Here is a 6,427-nt window from a genome sequence, read left to right as displayed (position 1 = left end):
GCCATCATGTTACGTAGTACCACTCGATAACGCCTCCTGCCTCCTCCTCCCCTCAACTCTGCTTCTGTTATTGAGGCAATATTGCATTTCCACTGTTCAGGGCGTGATAAACACACCTTTTTTGTTTGGAGATAGTAATGAGGTCTAATCCAAAAGCGACTTAAGACATGATAGTTCACCTACTGCTGACCGTGAATGCCTACAGATGATTCTGTCCTCACCATTTTATTAAGGTGTCCAGTCAATAACTCAGAATCTTCTAATTTGTCATCAAATGTTGCTTTTACAGCCTATTATTCTACACTCTTAATAAACATTGTTGTATTCGAGACCACTGTACGTCTTTAATTTCTGATGCTTAAAGAATGTCGTTTACTTCGTGGTCATTAGCCCTAATTACAGTAACTAAGATTAAATTTCACAGTAAATTCTCAATTAAACCCCATTAATAATAACCAGCATAGCATAGAATGCACGTTGGATTGATAAGCATGCTAGTCAGGGTCAGAGATATGACCAGTCTGCAATAAAAAAAACATATGGGATAGTTCATTTATTATCTACACACACAGACAAATTTATTTCATTACTAAAAGAAAAACCCACAATGGCCACTGAAATTGACAAAAGTAATGATAAATTAAAGCTACAAGCAGCGATGAACGGACCCTCGCACCCTTGTGCACGTTCAGGCGTCCTGCAGTGGAAGCGCTTGTTTGACTTGCATGTAGATGTCTCTCTATATCTAACCATTCAAAAGTTATGGCAGAAAGTAGGAACTATCACATATCGACCAATCACATTAAGGGCGGGGCTAATTTTCACCAATTATGTTCAAGGACTCAAAACCGATGACACCACCCACGAGTCTTTATGTCAAACCATTCAAAAGTTATTGCAGAAAATAGGAACTATCACATATCGACCAATCAGAAGAAGGGGCGGGGCTAATTTGCACCAATTAAGGTGAAGGAGTCAAAACCGAGTCAGATGACACCACCCACGACTCTCTATTAGCGCTTATCCACTAGTACCTACTCAGTGCGCCCCCCGGCCAATCGGTGGCGTGTATTGTGATGACGTCAGATACAGGGCCGACTCAGCACGCTCAGAACCTCGGCAGAATAGGTAGAGAAAAAGTATCTACTCTGCACGCCTCTACCCGTCTCGGCCCGTAGTGGAGAAGCGCAAGACGGGGGCGTGGCGAGTAGAAGCGCACAGAGTAGGTACTAGTCGAAAAGTGCCATATGTCAAACCATTCAAAAGTTATAGCAGAAAATAGGGACTATGAAATATTGATCAATCAGATGAAGGGGCGTGGCTAATTCAGGCCAATGAAGGTCAAGTATTCAATACCGAGTCCGATGACACCAACCACATGTCTTTATCACAACCCGTTCAAAAGTTATGGCAGAGAATAGGGACTATCAAATATTGACCAATCAGAAGAAGGGGCGGGGCTAATTTGCACCAATTATGTTCAAAGACTCAAAACCGAGTCCGATGACACCACCCACGAGTCCTTATGTCAAACCATTGAAAAGTTATGGCAGAAAGTAGGAACTATCAAATATGGACCAATCGGATGAAGAAGGGGCGTGTTTTTTGGCGCCACGGTAACGCTTTCTACTGAGAAAAGTAATGCGCGTCGTTGCAGGATCGAGACGCACATTTTGATGTATAACACATGTTGGACCACACCCAGCGATCATGTGGACTGTTATAAATGTATATGAACATTTCAGGATTATGAATTCCAAGTGAAAGCCAGACTTTGGTTTCGTCCTGGGGCCAGAGTTTTTATGACTGCATGACTCCAGACCAGAGAACAGACCCCCTGGGTTTACGACACCTGGGAGGGGGGTCAGACCCATAAGCCCCACAAAATCAGCAGGGTTCCTGGAGGAACAAAGGAAAAGACAACGCAAAGGGACCAGAGAACAGAGTTCAGACGCAGTGGAGCCCCCAGGAAACCAGTGGAGGGTCCTGAAAGGGGGGGGACTGTCCCTCACAGTAAAACCGCCCCCAAGCCCAAAAGCGGGGAGCACCCAATCATCTGGCCAGGGGCTGGTGACGTCACGCAGCCCGCGGAACTCAAACTCCTGTCCTGCCGAGCGCTGCCTCTCTCCCTCAGCCAGCGGACCGGACAAGACGTGCCTGCCGACCGAGGCAGCCGCGGCCGCATCTACCCATTTATTCCTGAGCGCTGCGACGAGACGGGGGGGGGGAGCCGCTTCGAGCCTGGAGTGTCCGGCGGAGCGTAAGACCCGTTACCACGGAGCGCACTGCGCTCCCCACTTTCTCTCCTTTCTAATTTCTCTCTCCGCTCTAAGTTCTCTCCCGAGGAGGGCCTGATCCTCCGGTCAGCCTGCCAGCTCAGCCCGAGGAGCACCCAGCCACCTGTGTCCGTGAGACCCACGCGCTCATCAGCCCGGACGGGAGCCCGCACGTCCAACGAGTGGACGAGACCCTGCGCGCACCGAGACGCCGTGATAGGCTCCGTTGACCAGGGCGGGATCGCCCGGCTGCTGCACGCTGCACCCCTGTCTTTTTATTTCAGAGCCGAAGGAGAAGAGAGAGAGACGAGAGACTGCTGGGACTGAAAGCCGAGAGAAACGAGGCCGCATCGGACTGGAACCCCCGACAGAACCCGCAGCTCAGATTCAGAATCCAGAGGAGACGTGAGGCTGTGTTTGGGCGATCAGTCAGTTAGAACGGTGTAAAGCTGAATTTATGTTTAATGAGATTACTGTATGCGTATTACTGTACGTTATCATTATTGTGTTTTTATCATCTTTATTATTATTGCTTTGATTTATTTTTCATTCCGTGCATTTAACTTTCATTTCATTTATATTGATGTTTTTCTAGTTAATTAATGGTTTTATAATAAGTAGTGTGCCATCAGGTTTATTTGGGGTGTTGCGTTTATCATCTTTTGACACCTGTATGTAAATAAATCCTGATTGATTTTTAATGAGTGGTTTCTGTTGTTTCATGCAGTTTGGTCACAATTGATTTGTTTGACAGAGCCTAGTGTTCGGATCTCACTCCTTCAATTAATAACTGGGTATAGTAATTACTTTGAGACTGATATTCTGCTGTTAAGTTATCATTTTCCATGGACTAAGGCCCCAGGGTGGTGCCCCGAGGATTTTATTTATCATATTGGTCATTCAATTTGATAAATAGTCGACTTTATTAATTATTAATAATTCTTGAATAAAATTATTAATAAGCCTTCGATAACTGACCAGCTTAGCTACCTGAGTTGCACAACACACACCTGGCTGCACCTTACAGTTCGGGCGAAGAAGCGGCCGAAGCAATGGCATAAATTTCGCCAAAATTACACGATTAATTAAAAATGGCCGACTTCCTGTTCAATTTCGGCCATGGCGCCAGGAGACTTTTCTTTAAGTAGCGACATGATACAGGTGTGTACCGATTTTCGTGCATGTATGTCGAACCGTATTGTGGAACTTGAGGCACGAAGTTTTCTAGGGGGCGCTGTTGAGCCATTAGGCTACGCCCATTAATGCAAACCATGAAATATCAAATCTTTCGCCAGGCCTGGCTTGCGTGCAAAAAAAATGTTTGGGGCACGTTTAGGGGGGGCAAAAGGGCCCTCATTTTGTCGGAGGAAGGAGGAAAAGAAAACGAGGGGAAAAAAAATTCCTTCAGATACAATAGATACAATAAGTGCTCGGGCCCTAATAATAATAATTTACTGCAAATCTACTCATGAAAACAAAGACATTGTTTTTGAATTGTACTTCAACTGATCATTTTAAAAAGCAAACAGATGAAAGTGGCCTTGACGAATTGGTTAGTCCCCCAAGAAAAAATTGAATAAATATCTCTAAATTTTGTTTGTTTTTTTATCAAAAATATAACTTTTTGAAAAGCAGAACAAAATCAAACGTGCATTTTTATGAACAGCTTTCGTCACAATCATAGTTGATGCTCATTGGTGCCACTGCTACTTTGATAATGGAAACATGTTTTTCTGACGGTGCTTGCCTGAATTTCACACCACAGACACACACACATACATAAGCTGCGGTCATCCTTTTAAGACCACAAAGCTTGTGCAAAAGTTCTGAGCTGTCTGCCAAATAGTTAATGTTCAATTTGCAACAAAGTGTTGACAGAAAGATCATCATGACCATATCCTCAGTAGTTTGGCTAAAAAGGCAACCATCTATACACCCTAATACACTTCAGATACTTTGTATAGCTTGCTTTGAATAACAACCAGTTTTATCCCAAGTGGGCACCATGAACACAGAATGTCTGCTTCTCATTAACCTTTTACTTTTATAGGTTCACATGTGCATTCCTTTTTCTGTTGGCCATAGCAGACACACACACAAACCTACACATACTGTAAAATGGCACACTGCTAGAGGGCAGAAGAAAAACCTTGTTTCACACCAGCTAATGGTTTTAATAATGTGTGTTTGTATTAGTTGGTGTGTGCAAGAGACACGCCAAAGCTCTCGGTAGAGATTGCAGGCAGCTGCTGGGAAAATACCTCCAAACATGCTCACACACACATCAGGACCTTTGAACAACCAGATGTGGCTTTGTGGCAGGTTGTGAGCATCAGTTTACCAAAAAAAAAAGGGAAAAAAGGGGTGAGAGGAGGGCTGGGTCTCAGCTAAAGCAGTTAATGTAATACAGATTTCTTCAACCTGCTTCAGCTTGAGGACACACGAACACATACTCACATGTGTGCGTGGACACAATACACATCCTCACAAACCACAGATTACAGTTTTCTTGAACGATAACTTAAAATAGGACTTCATACATAGGCTATAGTTTTATTTTTAAAATCTATATTTAGTTTCACTAATAGTGAGTCAATGATAAAATAGCAGTTTTTTTATTAAAGAAAAGCTACAATGAACACATTTTGACATTCCTATTTGCAGCTGACTCCGGACTATCATCCATTCTCATCCTCCTCGATCTGATTGCAGCCTTCAACACCATCTCCCACAACATCCTCCTCAACAGGCTTGCATCTCTTGGACTCTCCAACACACCCCTTGACTGGTTAATTTACTACCTCTCTGCAGCTATCCTGGTCCACACTCTTGTCACATCCTGCCTGGACTACTGCAACTCCCTCCCTCCCTCTTCGGTCTTCCCCACAAGTCCATCTAGATGCTCCAACTGGTCCACAACTCAGCCGAGCGGTCGCCAGAACACCATCTATCAATCATATCACTCCTGTTCTTCAACAACTCCACTGGTTTCCTGTCAAATGTTGCATTGACTTCAAAACCCTGCTCCACACTTTCAAGTGTATTATTATTAGGGCCCGAGCACTGAAGGCCCTGTAGGATTTTTTTTTTCCTTCTTCTGACGAAATGAGGGCCTTTTACATGCATGAAAATCAGTACACATCTGTATCACGTCGGCCATGGCCGAAACCCAACAGGAAGTCGGCCATTTTGAATTAATCGTGTAATTTTGGCGCAATTTATGTCATTTCTTTGGCCGTTAATGCATCCCGAACCGTAACGTACACCCAGGTGTGTTATACCTCAAAATGTGCGTCTCGATCCTGCGACGATGTGCATTACTTTTCTCAGTCAAAAGCGTTACCGTGGTGATGATAGATGCCAAAAAGCACGACCCCACTTCATCTGATCCATATTTGATAGTTCCTACTTTCTGCCATAATTTTTGAATAGTATGACATACAGAGTCGTGGGTGGTGTCATCTGACTCAGTTTTGACTCATTCACCTTAATTTGTGCAAATTAGCCCCGCCCCTTCTTCTGATTGGTCGATATGTGATAGTTCCTATTAGGGAGGCCCCGATACCGATACTGTTATCGGTATCGGGGCCGATACTGCTCTCATATACTCGTACTCGTATTCGCAAAAATTCTCCGATACCACGCACCGATACTTCATTGTTGTTATAGTTACTGGTTAGCGCCGGTAGGGGGAGATGTTGAGCCGGCCCGGGTCAGTCTGCAGCCTGGCTGAGCAGCAGCTCAGTGGCTGTAGCCAGCTGTTCATGTTTCAGTAGATTCTATCTTCCTTAATTATACTAACTGGACGGTTGAGTATTACCCTTACTCACAGGGAACTTTATTAAACACTCCACATAACTCACAGTACAACATAAACAATCTGTGGCAGGGTGGAGGAGCTGCAGCCACTCAGGCTGATTAGGGCACAGGTGGGCCCAATCAGCCTCTCCACTCTGCCAGCCTTCATAAGGCAGAGCTGGACAGCAGCAAAGGGGTCGGAGGAGCTGCTGGTATGCTGCTGAGGAGCTGGGTGCTGCACGTGTGTTCTGTGTGTTGGGTGTTTGGCGAATAAAAGGGTCTGCACAAAACTCTGTGTCTCTCCATCCTGTCGGTCGGGCCCCCGTAGCACTCGCACTGCTACACTGGCGCCC

This window comes from Cololabis saira, chromosome 11, assembly GCF_033807715.1.
Source record: "Cololabis saira isolate AMF1-May2022 chromosome 11, fColSai1.1, whole genome shotgun sequence".
Taxonomy (NCBI): domain Eukaryota; kingdom Metazoa; phylum Chordata; class Actinopteri; order Beloniformes; family Belonidae; genus Cololabis; species Cololabis saira.
Note: the sequence above shows the minus strand (reverse complement) of the source record.